We start from the raw sequence: 16,145 nt of genomic DNA, 5'->3' as shown, positions 1-16,145 counted from the left end.
GGGTCGGAAGCGAACGGGCGACAAAAGGGCAGATCAGCGTGGATCACTCCAAGAGATCATCCCACTGCTGCTCCTTTTCCACCACAAACCGACTCACCTCTGTCCTTAAATGGACTCCTTATATAATCCTATGAATGGGACGAGTCAGTGTTACTTTTGTTCCAGACGATGCAGTCTCCTGGTTGTATTGTGCAAGGCACCCATAATTGGAATACAGTTCCGGTGCCACTGCACCTCGTGCGCTACCAACAGCCTCTAAACGATCCAGATATTGTAAGACTTTTCCCATTGTGCATACGAGGATCAGTGGGACAGTTGTGCATGTGTTGGCAGCCAGGTGAGCACCCGTTGTTGTGCATCTAATATTTGCAGTGCTGCTGTCTGTGCTGTGCCTGTTATGTGTGTAAAAGAAGGCTACATGTATAGTGTGTTCACGCTGAATATCGACCTCAGAATATTATCAGGGCAAAATATTGAAAACAATATCGAAAGCTAATTCTAGATTTTCCATACCTAAATCCACATATATGTTCTTACGCAGTACATATATCTTCAAGGAAGATAAATGTGGAGTTAGGAATATTACATCTATACTTCCCTGTGTGCACTTACTGTCTCATATTTTGTCGCTCGATGTTCTTGTACCACGAGATTGTGGTGGTTGATATTCAGTAGTGCAATCATGCACTACTTGCTTTGTACATCGATGGCAGTGGAGGAGCATGAGCGTGGTAATATGTTTATTCTTAGCACAACAAATGCTCATGTTGTACCTTTTCGATGTGACTTAAGCTTGCACTGCTACTGAGTTCCTATATGTTGTGTGTAAGAAGCACGCAGAACTGCTGAAGCTATTGAGGCCTCCATTACTAGTTACACAGTATCTTTCTGTAGCAACAGTGCACCAGGTATTATAAAATTCTAAAGTAACTTCAGAAGCAGGATCTGTAACTCCGAGTTTTAACTGAGTATTGCGGGATCAGATTTACTGTGTGCAATAGTGTACCTGGTATTTCAGAAGCCCGATTTACCAGGTAGTATTATCGGGTGTGATTTTTATCCTCAGTATGAATGACTGTTAAATTTGCCCACTCGAGTAATTGCAAAAATACAAGAAATTACATTATAAGAGACAGGAAGGATCAAAAACAACATAGCACCAATGCCACTCTACATAGCTCATACTTTACAATACCACAGTGAGCAAAGAGAGGACGATTGCATGATATCTGCAACCAAATGCCATCTGAATCAGCTATTTATGCTTTTTTAATACATTACCATCATCACCAGCAGAAAGCCAACCCGTTTGAAGTCAACAGCATAATACGCCAAGGCCTCCGAGTGACTGCATAAAGTGAAATTTGATGAGAAGCAGCTGCCTATGCTGGCAGTGAAGGTTGTATGTAAAGTGGGAAGCCAGTGGGGATGTGGCCAAGAGCCGCAAGATAGCGAATGCGAACCAGTGAGGCTCCGGAGCGAGGGGCCCACAAATCTGACGGCATTGTCAAGCCCAATGACAGCGTGAGGCCAACAACAGCGAAGATGAGCACTCTGGGACTTTTGGCGCACTGGGGCTGCATTGGGGAGCCACATGTTGCACCCACCACCAAGCTGGGGCACGTGGGCCTCAGTGGCCATGGGCCAAAACAGGAGCTGTAGGAGCCGCAAGCAGCATCCGACATCATGAGCCTTCTTCTTCTTCTCCAGCGGTGGTGAGTTGCGAGTCAGGGGGTGGTGGTGGGACGCATGGGGTGACAGCGTCAGAGGATTCCGGACAGCAGAGGTCACTGGGGACAGCCACTGCTATAGGATGGCTGGGGGAGCTCAACTTTGGAGTTGACGGGACAAAGGGACCAACCCACCACACCACAGTTACTCCATCCCATTGTGGTAGTAGATCTCTGGCACAGACATGGCCTGGGTCAGAGACTGAGAGAGAAAGCACCAGCCAAACCTTAATTAGACACCAGTATCGCCTGCTGCTACTGGCAGTCAGATTTGCCTCGGTGAAGCTATAGGACTGGGGCCTGTAGGGTCAACACGACCAGATATGAGGCTGCTCATGCCTCCCTAGCGCCTCTGTGACAGATGCACATAGCTGGGTGGACATACTTGAGCTCCTTCACATCTACCTCCCTGAGTAGTTGGGACATCTTTACCCTTCTTCACACGAGTTGGAGTGGCTGCTGTCATCCCGGGCAGGCGTACAAGGATGGTACAAACAAAGCTGGAGAAGTCAACTCCGGGCAAGTTGCACACTAAGAACCAACCCACGGACATGGTGCTGGATTCTATTGATATCAGAGTGTTATCGCAAATTACACAAGGCCCAATGTCCCTGAAACTAGATGAAGTCCTCAGTGCCATTTCGACGACCTGGTTAGGCCTGAGGGGGTAGGGTCAACACCATGACAATAGAATTGGTACTCCTCTGAGAGGACAAAGAAAACTTTCTGAGAGTGAAGAATGAGCAGGTGACCATCATGGTGCTAAAACCCCCAGCACAGGCCAAGGCCCAACAGATCGGTACCCTTACTGGCAGGGTCCGGCAGACAAAGAGTAAACTGGACAACCTGGAGGGCCACTCCTGGCGAAACAATATCAGACTGGTTGGTTTTCAGGAGTGAGTGGACCCCACAGGTTTCATGGAATCTTGGCTTGCTGCACAGGTTGCACACCCGAGTGTCTGTCCCCTTACTTTGCCATCAAGTGTGCACACAGAGCTCCGGCAAAATGCCCCATGCCAAGTGCCCCGCCAAGGGTGATCGTGGCCAGGATACTGAACTTTAAGGACAGGAAAAACAGTGCTGCAAGCCGTTAGGCACCTGGGGCACATCACCTTTGGAAATGTTAACATGCTTTTGTTCCCGAACTACACTCTCATGGTTCAGCAAAGGAGAGCATCCTTCCTTGGAGTAAAGTGCAAGCTGAGAGAGGCTAGTCTGGGGTACTTGCACATGTTTCTGGAAAAAACTGAAAGTACTGCCAGAAGGAAAAACCTACTTTTGTAGGGAACCAAGTGATGCATGAGACTGGGTTGAGCAGTGGCAGTACACCTCGCCTGAGGAGATCCTCCCCAGGCCAAGATGCTGGTGATGCCATGAATCGACCCATCTAGATGATGACAATGTCTCCCGGGCCCCCTCACGGGCACAACAAGAGAGGAAATTGGTGCTTGCGATGGCAGTCCACTTCCAAGATCCAGATACCGCTGGTTTCTCTGGGGGGTCAGAGGACACATCATTCAAGGATGAGTCAGTGATCACTCAGCACAGCACATTGTCCATCTCGCTCCCTGCCTTCACTCCCCAAACGACTGATGATATACTCTAACTGAAGCCAGTGTGAGGAGAGTGACTCACAAATTAGTATGTCATGTACTGGTGACTCCTCCATACGGAAAGCCACCGCCCTCTTCTTTTGATTCCTTGTCTTACTTTCCTAGGCCCGCCCCACCACAGTCCAGGTAGAAGGGCAGGACAGTTCTCCTTTACAGTCGGGCCCCCTCCAGACATTGCCACACTTGCACAAGACCACTGAGACCATGCTTACACCCCCCACACTATGAACTCTGTGGTCTTGGAGATGCCATTGCACAGGGCCCATAAGATTGATGCACTACCTTAAATGTATGGGCAGCCAGATGTTGCTCTGGCACCCTGTACCTGGGAAAATTGTTTTATTGTTAGATTTGAGCCTCCCCATACAGTATCATACTTTGTGACCACCCTCCAGGCCACAGTTATTGATGGTCAGAGATCCAGCGTGTGCCCCTTCTCTTACCAAGAGAATCAAGATGAGTACAGCACAGTTTCTAACCTAGAATGTCCAAGGCATGGGCACTGCCAGGAGGCGTCATGCCTTCACCAATGTATCAGGCGACGAAGGGCCCACAAAGCCTTCTTGTAAGAAACACATGTAGCTCGGGGGGTCAGGGTTCAGCGACTGCAGAAGCATTGGAGGGTAATGGCACAACTTACTCGGGGTTTGCCCAGGGTGGCACTAATTTGGATATGCCCATCATTACCTTTCCAAAGCACAGCAACACACCTTACACAATGGATTACACATTGGTCACTGGTGAATAGTTGGAGGACCCTAAAGCCGATCTCCAGAGAATATTCCTTTTATCCCCACACCATGATCTTTATGTCCAGCTCGACCACATCCTTTGTCAGAGTATCATACCACTTAAGGTAACAGGGGCGGAATACCTAGGCAAGACCCTGTCAGACCACAATCCACTTTTACTACACATTGCATGGGAGACCCCACCCCGCTGGTGCCCACCTAGCGACACAGTCTGTCAGACACTAGCTAATTACAAAACTATAAATAGTAACACAGCCAACACATGCCTGGTGGAGTGGGAGGCGTTGAAAACCATGATCTGCAGTCACTGCATTCACACAGTTATTGCAGCATGGAACTATATCAGTCAGGAACTCACACAGGTGGAGACTTTTCTGGTGGGCCTTGATAGGGCAAAGCTGTCAGATGACACCACGAGAGCTGCCTTGTCAGGTGCAACCATGCACAACTGCTTGAGTTGCTGCACTGCCTAGACTATAAGGCATACCAAACTAAGATATTTGTGGAGGGGAACAAAGCGGGCAGGCTATTGGTGTGGCTGCTACAATGTGCCTCGGACTTCAACCCAATCACATGTGTCCAGATTTCTCCTGTTTCGCTTGCCACCTCTCAGGAGATGATCTATGGCACATCTATGGACACTGCTGGGCCCTTTACAGCCCGCACCTGTTCAGAAGTGACCTGCAGTTCAGGAATTTCAACCCATGGTTGCACAGTCGAGGATATCTGCAGAACACAGCAAAGCCTTAGAGAGTCCAATAATGGAGCAGAAGATACAGGGTGTCATCTATGCCTCCCCTACCTGCAAAACCCCAGGCCTTGATGGCCTACCTATCGAGTTCTACAAAACATATGAGATCTCCCTTGCCACCAAGTTGTCGGAACCTACTTGACCTCCCTGGCAGAAGGGTATGAGGAAAGAGCTCCTGGTGTCGCTTCTGAAGCTGGGGCATGACCCGGCTGCTTCATACAGACCTCAGTCCATGATGAGCAGTGATAATAAATTCCTCAGAAAGGTAATTGCAGCATGCCTCTTGGAGCACATGCCCACAATGCTACACCAAGATCAGAACAGTTTCATACCAGGCAGGTCTACAATGCTAAATATCTAGCGATTGCACAGCATGATGCAGGAAGCTCCATTGTACTGGTCCTACTCGGTATGCCTGGTCCTGGATGTCGAGAATGCGTTCGACATCCTGGACTTGGACAACCTGTTTGAGGTGCTTCAGGAATGGGTATCCGAGGCTGGTTACTACATCTCATTAAACTCCTTTACACAGAGCTGACAGCAAGTGTCAAGATAGGGTGATTGATCTTGCAGTTGTTCCTGATAAGTAGAAGAACGAGTCAGTGCTGCTCCCTCTCACCCTTGTTCTTTGTCTGGGTGATGTAGCCACTAGCACAGTGGCTACAGCAGTTTGGACACACCTGTGGCATATCTGTTGGTGGCCAGTTTAATGTTGTTTCTCCATATGCAGATGACATTCTTGTGTACATTAGGGATGTGCCGTGCACACTGGCATTGCTGGTCATTCTAGACCACTTCAAAGCAGCCTTAGGACTGGGTACCAACTTGGCTATGCCCTGTTTATTCCTGCTGCATCCTGGTCGCCCTGTGCAGGTTGTCAAGATTGGGGCTCATGTTCTTTGTTGGGGTGTGCACACCTTCCAGTATCTGGGCATTAACACCTTCTTTCGGCATGGGACCAGATAGATGGTAATCTCATAAAGGTGATTGTAGACAGTCCCCACAGTATAGACACTCAGGAGAGGTAAATTTGGGTTTTTGAGGTAAGTATTTATTAGTAATTTGAAATAAGAATTGATGAAAAGTCAGTACGACGTTTAGCGCCAGTTTCTTCTCTGGAGTGGTGAATATCTTCCTTCTAATCTGTGTCCCTTTTCTTCCTTTTCTCTAGGTGGCGTACCGGATCGTCCTCGTCAGGTCCCGGATGTGACATATAAGAAAAAGGGAACACATACCGCTGGTGAGTGGAACGGACGCCTTATACCACGTCTTCTACTTATATGTTTTGCTGGGAAAAGGTTTAAGGAGGGGGGGGGGTTTTATGTGTGATATAGGTGCCAGTGAGGACTTCAGGGCTTGTGTATATTCCGTACTTTACCCTTTTGTGCTCTCCCGGTGCTCTCTAAAGTGCCCTTCTCTCCTCCCTCCCCTCACCCTGCCTTCCTCCCTTCCCCAGCGTTTCTCCCCTTTTATTGTGCCCCTCGGTTTGTCCAGAAGGACCGTACCTTGTAGAGCCACGACCCTCCAGGGTCGTGGCTGGCTCTGTGGAGGTCCTCTCGTCGGTCTGGGCTGGTCTCCCCTGCTTCCGGTCGGGCGCTGTTCCTCTGGGTTCGGGTTCCGCCGCTTCCAGGCCACTGGGGTCCTCCTCCGATGTCCTTGTCGCCGTCTCTCTCTTCCTCCTTCGGTTCGCCGCCGCCGCCGCCGTTCTCCTTCCTCTCTCCCTTCCCGGCTCTCTCCCTCTCGACCGGAGCTTCCGTCTTTTGGCCGCCTGGTGGCCAATCCGGAGCCTCCTCGTCACCGGAGGTTGCCGAGGCAACGTCAGGACGCTGGCCTCGTTGCGGACGCGTTTCCAGGGGAACCTGGGAACGCGGCCGTAGCGGTTCCGTTTCTGCCGGTTCCCCGCTGTTGCCCGGGGCGGCCCGGTCACACACCCTTCCCCAAGAACTGTCCTGTTCCAGGACAGGCGAAGACAGAGGAAATCGGGACAGATAATCAGCGGGGGCCTGGTGAGATCCAGGGACGTGCCGAACCTGAAAGGAGAATGGTTGCAGTTCAAGGAACCATCGCAGTATCCTGGAGTTAGAATCTTTATGCGCAGCCAGCCATGTAAGAGGAGCGTGATCCGTGAATAGTATAAACGGCCGCCCTAGGAGATAGTACTGCAAACAGTCAATGGCCCACTTGATAGCCAAGCACTCTCTCTCTATAATTGGATAGTTACGTTCCCGGGAAACCAGTTTTCTACTGATGTAGACCACCGGATGGTCAAGCCCCTCGCTATCTGGCTGAGTCAGAACCCCTCCAAGCCCAACATCCGATGCGTCAGTGTAGAGGTGAAACGGCTTCGTAAAATCTGGGCAGTGCAGGATGGGATCGGAGGTTAAGGAAACTCTCAACTGTTCAAAACTCGCGTTTTGCGTCTCCGAAAAAGGCAAAAGTCGATTGGGATATCGTTTAGTGAGTAGGTCCGTAAGAGGTGCTGCTAAGGTGGAGTAATGTGGAATGAAGCGCCGATAATAGCCCACTAATCCTAAAAAGGAGCGTAATTCCTTTTTCGTGTGTGGAAGAGGGGCATGTAAAATGGCATCCACCTTCCCATTTTGAGGTTGTAGTGTACCCTGATTAATCCGATATCCCAAATAGGAGATGTCGGTTTTACCTATCACACATTTCTTGGGATTGGCCGTCAAACCAGCAGTTTGAAGGGCTTGGAATATTCTCTGTAGGTGTATTAAGTGGTCCTCCCATGTTTCACTAAATACGACTACATCATCTAGATACGCAGCGGAGAATGCAGGATAGGGTTTTAGAATCCTATCCATCAACCTCTGAAAGGTTGCAGGGGCTCCATGAAGCCCAAAAGGCAGTACTGTAAATTGATATAACCCGGACTGGGTAGAAAAAGCTGTTTTTTCTCTATCTGGAGGAGCTAAGGGAATCTGCCAATACCCTTTAGTTAGGTCGATAGTAGACATGTATTTCGCTTTCCCTAGTTTTTCGAGAACATCGTCCACCCTAGGGATGGGATAGGTGTCGAATAGGGAGTTTGAGTTCAGTTTGCGGAAATCTATGCAAAACCTGACGCTACCATCAGGCTTCGGTACTAGGACAACCGGTGAACACCAGGGACTAGTGGACGGTTCGATGACCCCTAGGGATAACATTGTTTTGATTTCTTCTTCGATTATGTGTTTTCTAGCTTCTGGAATACGATACGGGCGTTCTCTGGTGATCTGCCCTGAGCTTGTGCGTATATTATGGTGAATTAAAAACGTCTTTCCTGGTTTCTCTGAAAAGAGTGGTTGCCATTGCTTTAAAACCTTAAGGGCTTGTTGCTTTTGCCCTTCAGGTAAAATATCGTCTACTATGGGTAGGGTACTTTCAGTATCGGGGTTGGTAGGGTAGAACTCGATATCTAGGGTCTTGTCGGGACACACAAACTGACCCATTTCTACGGAACGTTCAGGTTGTGCGGGGGTCTCCCATTTTTTTAGCAGGTTTACATGATATATTTGTGTTTTTATTGGACGGGAGGATATTTCGATAAGGTAGGTGACAGGGGAAACTGCTTTGATTACTCGATATGGGCCCTGCCATTTGGCCAGGAGTTTATGGTCGGAGGTGGGTCTCATTATTAGGACCTGGTCCTCGGGTTGTAAAACCCGTAGTTTACTTCCTTTGTCATAATAGGACTTTTGTGTTTGTTGGGCCTGTTCCAGGTTTGCGTGTACGTCGGTCCATAAGCTGTGTAGGTGGTTCCTCAATTTTTCCGCATATTCTAACAAAGGAGTCCCTGCTTCCTCAGCCTCGGCCTCCCAGGATTCTACCGCCATGTCTAAAAGGGACCGAGGTTGGCGTCCGAAGACCAACTCAAAGGGGCTATGCCCCGTGGATGCTTGCTCATGTGTCCGTATGGCGTACAACACTAGGGGTAACTTTTGATCCCAATCCTTCCCTGTCTCATTGATAGTCTTTCTCAGCAGGGTTTTAATGGTTCGATTATATCTTTCGACTAATCCGTCCGTTTGAGGATGGTAAACGGAGGTTCTGATCTGAGCTATCCCCAATGTTTTACACACTTGTTTCATTAAGGTGGACATAAAAGGGGTCCCCTGGTCCGTGAGGATTTCATGTGGAAACCCAAGACGAGAAAATACGTTAATCATAGCTTGGGCCACTGTCTTGGTTGTCATACTAGTCAGGGGAATGGCCTCTGGGTATCGTGTAGCATAATCTACAATGACTAAGATGTAGGTGTGTCCTTTTGACGAAGGAATCAAAGGTCCCACTAGATCCATCCCTATTCTTTTGAACGGGATATCGATGATGGGAAGGGGTAGGAGAGGCGCCTTCCTAGGCCGACTAGGTTCGGTTAACTGACAACGGGGACATTGGGCGCAATACCTACGTATGTGGGCGTACACTCCAGGCCAATAAAACCTTCTGAGTAAATATTCCTCGGTGTTTTCTCTCCCAAAGTGTCCTCCCCCTGGGTGATTATGAGCTAGTGTAAGAACATGTTCCCGATAGTGGGTAGGTACCAGAAGTTGGCGTTTACGTTCTCCCCGTCGGGTGGTAGTAACCCGATATAATAAGTTTTTTTGCACTATAAAGTAGGGACCCCCCTCTTCTGTCTCCTCTGTTACTGCCGACCTCCAGGCATTGTTAAGGGAGGGGTCCTCTCTCTGTTGTTGGGAAAAAGTACTAGGAACTTCATGAATTTCTGCCACTATCTCTCCATAGGTGTTGTCACCTTTCGTCTTCCGATAGTCCCCTTTTCCCTGTCGTTTCTCTCTTCGTGACAACTTTCTACGATATAGCGGACACTCAATATCACTCTCTGAAAAAGGTGCCTCTCCCCACCAATCCTTAGTTTGTTTGCTATCTCTGACGTAGTCTAATAGTTCTTGGAAGTGGATGTAGTCTGTCCCAATGATGCATTCCTCGATTAACCGGGGCATTATCCCCACTGGGAGGAAGTCCTGATAGGGTCCCCACCTGATCTGGAGTACCTGTATAGGATACTGGGCCTTGTCCCCGTGTATGCAACATATAGATACCCATTGTTTCTCTTCTATATCATTATTTATCAAGTCTTTCCTAATTACTGACTGGCTGCAGCCGGAGTCAACCAGGGCATATACACTTTTCCCGTCCACTTGTATCATCATTTTAAATTTTAGGGCGCCCTTCCCAGTACATAACACCCTTCGCCTTGTCATCCCTATCTCCATGGGTTCTCCCATTTCTTGTTTCTGGGGACACATACGTGCGATGTGTCCCCATTCACCACAACTATAACATTGGGGTCCCATGGTAGGCGGGCCTTCAGGAATCCTACGTGGTACTAGATAGTTGGGTGGACTTTTTACAAATGTCTTTGGGGACGGTAGAACTGGTTTAATGATACTTCGCGTGGGACAGTTTCTGACATCGGTGGATCGATGAAAAGCACAGGCCAGATCGATGGCAGTCTCAGTATCCACTTTTGGGTGTTGTCTTATCCAGTGTTTTGTGGATGGATGTAGACCATCGAGATATTGTTCCAGTATAATGGTTTTGATGACTTCCTCCCGACTATCTCCAATATGGCCTAACCATTTTAATGCTAGATCCTTCACACGAAAATAAAAGGTTCTAGGGTCTTCGTTGGTGCCCCATTTGGCTTTACGAAATCTCATCCTGTAATATTCTGTGTCGTGACCCACCCTTTCTAGTATACTTGTTTTTATGTCTTGATAGGGGTTGACACCACCTGGGTTAGCGGCTTGATATGCTGATTGTAAGAGACCGGTGAGCAGGGGGGCCACATATTGTCCCCATTTATCTTCTGGCCATAGGGCGGAGGAGGCTACCCGTTCAAAGTTGGTGAAAAAGGATTCCGGATCCTCTCCCTCCTGATACTTCTGTAATACGGAACTAGGTACATTCGGATGTACCTTACTAGCGGCGATAGTCTCCGTTAGTTTTTTCATCGCACTTTCATGGACTAACTGGTTGTTCGCCAGTATGGTCGCCTGGCTCTTCAGTGCAGATTGTAAGGTTTCTCGGTCTTCTTTGGCCTCTCTCTGTTGGGCCTCCCATACTAGTTGTAAGTGTCTTTGCCCTTCCGCTAGTTGCTTAATCACGGTCTCTAACGATGGACTCTCACTCATTGTGTATACTGTCTGGACTGTTTTATGGAGAGGGATTAGAAAACAAGATCCCACTTCTGACACCACTGTAGACAGTCCCCACAGTATAGACACTCAGGAGAGGTAAATTTGGGTTTTTGAGGTAAGTATTTATTAGTAATTTGAAATAAGAATTGATGAAAAGTCAGTACGACGTTTAGCGCCAGTTTCTTCTCTGGAGTGGTGAATATCTTCCTTCTAATCTGTGTCCCTTTTCTTCCTTTTCTCTAGGTGGCGTACCGGATCGTCCTCGTCAGGTCCCGGATGTGACATATAAGAAAAAGGGAACACATACCGCTGGTGAGTGGAACGGACGCCTTATACCACGTCTTCTACTTATATGTTTTGCTGGGAAAAGGTTTAAGGAGGGGGGGGGGTTTTATGTGTGATATAGGTGCCAGTGAGGACTTCAGGGCTTGTGTATATTCCGTACTTTACCCTTTTGTGCTCTCCCGGTGCTCTCTAAAGTGCCCTTCTCTCCTCCCTCCCCTCACCCTGCCTTCCTCCCTTCCCCAGCGTTTCTCCCCTTTTATTGTGCCCCTCGGTTTGTCCAGAAGGACCGTACCTTGTAGAGCCACGACCCTCCAGGGTCGTGGCTGGCTCTGTGGAGGTCCTCTCGTCGGTCTGGGCTGGTCTCCCCTGCTTCCGGTCGGGCGCTGTTCCTCTGGGTTCGGGTTCCGCCGCTTCCAGGCCACTGGGGTCCTCCTCCGATGTCCTTGTCGCCGTCTCTCTCTTCCTCCTTCGGTTCGCCGCCGCCGCCGCCGTTCTCCTTCCTCTCTCCCTTCCCGGCTCTCTCCCTCTCGACCGGAGCTTCCGTCTTTTGGCCGCCTGGTGGCCAATCCGGAGCCTCCTCGTCACCGGAGGTTGCCGAGGCAACGTCAGGACGCTGGCCTCGTTGCGGACGCGTTTCCAGGGGAACCTGGGAACGCGGCCGTAGCGGTTCCGTTTCTGCCGGTTCCCCGCTGTTGCCCGGGGCGGCCCGGTCACAGTGATATTCTCCCTGCGGCCCCAGATTGCTTTCTGATTTTTCCTTCCCCTCACAGTGCAAGACCAGGTGGCGCTTGCAAAAATCATGATGTTGCCCAGGATTCTCTATTTCTTCTCAAATCTGCCACTCCATGTCCCCCATGGCACCTTTTGAGTTTTGAATGCGATCCTGGGTGGATTCCTCTGGAAAAAAGGGAGGTGCAGGGTGGCCCTCTCCACACTGCAACTGATGTCTGAGTGCAGAGGGTTGGGGGCCCGGTGTTTGAGCAATACTATCTGGCAGCTCAACACCAGTCACTGGCCCAGTGGCTCACAGGGCACAACCTAGTGGAGGTTGGTGTGGAGATGAGGCTGAAGCGCAGACCCAGAAGGATGGCGTGCTCGGGTCCTCAAACATCCTACTTCGGGTGGTGCACTCCAGCCACCACAGAGCACTGCGGCTTGGGCTCGGGTTACTCGGATATACGCCCCAGAGGCACTTCTTGACTCAGTGCGTGTCTTTCAGACCGTAGTGAGGCGAGCAGGAGCAGAACTTTGGGAGGCTGAGTGTGTAAGCACACTGGGGGATCTTTTCCAAGGTGAAACAATTATCCTGTTTGACCTACTGACGGAGAAAAATGTATCTCCTAGTGGGTCAGTTGCTTGCACACAGGTGCCTTCTGGCAGAGCTATATCAATCGTTCAATCAATCACAGTATTTATAGAGTGCATGGCTACTCAAACAAGTGTCCCAGTGCTAAGGCTAGTTGACCACCTAAGCAGAAAAATACAGATATAAAAGACCAAACAACCAGGTTTTTACACTGTGTTTAAAGAAGCCATTGTCCCTTATGTCCCGTAAATAAAAGGGGAACAAATTCGATCCCAATGCAGCAAGAGACGAAAAGGAGGAACCGCTCCATTTTTTGTTTTTGATTTTAGGGACAGCTGCCAACCTAGCATCTGATGAACGCAAGGATCTTGCTGGAAGGTAAGGTGTAAGCCTACTGACCAAGTACTGTGGCCCAGTCTGATGAAAAGCTCTGTGGGCTAACAGCCCCTTGAACTGAACTCTCTTGTGGACTGGCAGCCAATGCAGCTCTCTAACGTGTTGACTGATATGATCACTTTTTGGAAGATTCAGTAAGAACCGAGCTGCGGCATTCTGCAGTAGCTGGAGTCTTCTAAGTTGGTAGACTGGTACGTGCCAATAGAGAGCATTAGCATAGTCCAGCTGCAAGGTAATAGGAGAATGTATTACTATCTTCTATAACTGCATGGGTAGCAAGAAGAAAAGCTTCTTTAAGGATCTTAGAAGACTGAAACAAGCACCTACCACACCGTTAACTTAGGGCCGAAGAACAGTTTATTATCAAACTTCCTCCCAATGTTATATAAAACGTTGGCAGGAGTAGGAGGGGCAGAGCAGAACAGGGCCAGTATTCTCCAGCCCAGGAGGGAGAGGAAGTACCAAAAACTATCATTTCAGTTTTGCTTGTATTGCACTGTAAGCTGCTCATATGCATCCAATGAAATACCACTGACAGCCAAGCCTTAAATCTACTCTCGGTATTAGGGATGTTGCTGCCCCATGTAAGAAGGATCTGCGTGTCATCGGCATAGGACACCACCTGAACCAAAAGATTCTACCAAAACTGCCAAAGAAGTCATATAGACATTGAACAGCGTTAGACTCAGGGCAGAGCCCTGAGGAACATCAAACTTTAGCTACCTGGGGGCATATGTAAAAGGTGGCTTCCAGACCGACTGCTATCTGTCAGAGAAGGACTGTATCCGTGCCAGAGCGATCCCACCTATCCCAGTGGTTTCCAGCCATTGCAGGAGATTGGAGTGAGATACAGTATTAAATGTCACTGACAGATGTAAAAGCAGTAGTGCAACTTGTTTCCCTTGGTCAACTGCAAGCTTAACTGTGCTAGTTAGAGGGGAGCATAAACCATATACTAAAAAAATGGAATGCAAGAGTGTCACCCCCACCCAGGTAAGTGGAGTGTGTAGAGGGTAGCTGGGGGTACCAGTAAAGCACAAAGGTAAATACCACAACACCCCCCAGCAACCAGGAAAGAAGGAGTAAATTACTAGAATTTCCCCAGAACACCCACTTGGAAGAAAAGAAGAGAATTACAAAACCCAGAGGTGACTGCAAGAAACCAGCGGTGGATTCCCGAACAGAAAGACTTGTGGTAAAGAGGGGACCAAGTCCAGAAGACACAGCAGAGTCCAGTGGGGGCAGCAGTCCCTACCCACCAAGCTGAGGATAGCAAGAGTTGGTCGACGGTGAGGAAGAAGAGTCAGCACTGCAGCCCTGGAGTTGAAGTCTAGTTCCTGGAACATGCAGGTGATGTCCCACCCCAGAAGGAAGATTGCAGTTGGGTTTGTGTGTCAGGATTCTACCAACATGCCTTGGCACAGGCAAAACCCGCAGTTGGCAGAAAGTGGTGCTGCCGGGGACCAGCAAGGCCCAGGAGGACTCAACCAGGAGGGGGAGTCAGAGGGAGCATCACAGAGAGCCCACAGAAGCACAAGCAGAATGCACTTGAGTCATAGAGGATGGAGACACAGAAGGTGCAAAAGGAGCCCATGCAGCACTACAAAAAGAAGTCCCACGCCGCAGGAGAGTCACTCAGGGAGCTGGGTGTCACAGGAAGGAGTACTGGGGGCTGAAGCTACCCGAAGACTGAAGACCCCTTGGAAGAAGTGCCAACAAGCTTTGGCAGTTGCAAAGGACGCGGTACTTGGGGGTACTGCCCTGTGTGGGAAGGCAAGGGCTTCCCTCCACCCAAGCTGGACAGCTGGTAGAGAGGATGTCTGGGCCACTTCCGACCACCACCAGTGTTGCAGGAGCCACGCAGCTCAGCAGAGAGGTGATCCCCGCAGCCGGTCGTCATTGCTGTTGGTGCCTGCAGATGCAGGGGAGTGACTCCTTCACTCCAAGGGAGATTCCCTCTTTTTTCCTATGCAGACTGAAGACGGGCTGTCCTCAGAGGATGCACGACTGGGGAAACGTTGCAGAAACTGGAAGGAGCCGGAGAAACTATGTTGCAGACAAAGTCTTCGTCTTTGTTGCAGATTGTCAGGTCCAGGAGAGTCCAGATGCAGTTTCTTTGGTCAGAAGTTGAAGTAAGGGATGCAGAGGAATCCTGCTGGAATCTTGCAAGCCAGATCAGAGGAACCACCCACAGGAGAGACCCTAAATAGCCCTGAAAGGGGGATTGGTCACCTAGCTGGGTGACCACCTATCAGAAAGGGGCTCTGATGTCACCTGCCTGACCTGACCACTCAGATGCTCCCAGAGTTCCCTGCCAACCTTGGATCCAAGATCCAAAACCCACAGGCCCTCTGGAAGAACTCTGGGCACCACCCCAGTGGTGGTGATGGACAGGGGAGTGGTCACTCCCCTTTCCATTGTCCAGTTTCGGGCCAGAGCAGGGACTGGAGGCCTCTCAACCGGTGTAGACTGGTTTATGCACAGAGGGCACCAAATGTGCCCTTCAAAGCATACCCCTTCCAAGGCATGTAACACCTATTTCCCAAGGGAGATGGTGTAACATCCCTGTCCCAAAGGAAGTCCTTTGTTCTGCCTTCCTTGGCTTGAGCTGCTCAAGCAACAAGAAGGGGGAAACCAGTTTGTGAGGTGGCAGCAGCTGTAGCTGCCTGGAAATCCTCAGAAGGCTGTGGAAGCAATGCTGGGGGTCCTCTAAGGAGCCCCCAGAGTGCATGGAATCATTCAACCAATACTTGCAAAAGTATTGGGGTATGATTCCAACATGTTTGATACCAAACATGCCTAGGTTCGGAGTTACCATTATGTAGCTGGACATAGGTAGTGACCTATGTCCAGTACATGCGTAAAATGGCGTCCCTGCACTCACAAAGTCCAGGAAAATGAACTGGAGATTGTGGGGGTACCTCTGCTAGTGCAGAGGTGCCCTCACACACAGGTACATGCACCCTACCCTCTGGGCTGAGAGGGCCTACCATAGGGGTGACTTATAGTGACCTGGTGCAGTGACCTATATTGAAAACGAGTGCATGCACCCGGTTCATGCAGACTGCAATGGCAGGCCTGCAGAACCCTCTGCATGGGCTCCCAATGGGTGGCAGAATAACTGCTGTAGCCCATAGGGATCCCCTGGAAC

The 16,145-nt window shown here is 49.7% G+C and overlaps 1 protein-coding gene across 1 annotated transcript in view; it reads right to left on the bottom strand.

The window, feature by feature from the left end:
• The window catches only part of LOC138265856 (outer mitochondrial transmembrane helix translocase-like), a 114,009-nt gene that overhangs the window by 74,622 nt on the left and 23,242 nt on the right, over positions 1-16,145 (bottom strand). The gene's annotated exons all lie outside the window — the stretch shown is intronic.

This window comes from Pleurodeles waltl, chromosome 11 (genome assembly GCF_031143425.1).
Source record: "Pleurodeles waltl isolate 20211129_DDA chromosome 11, aPleWal1.hap1.20221129, whole genome shotgun sequence".
In the NCBI taxonomy this organism is placed as follows: Eukaryota; Metazoa; Chordata; class Amphibia; order Caudata; family Salamandridae; genus Pleurodeles; species Pleurodeles waltl.
The sequence above is the reverse complement of the archived record's forward strand: the minus strand, read 5'-3'. Positions and strand labels throughout refer to the sequence as shown.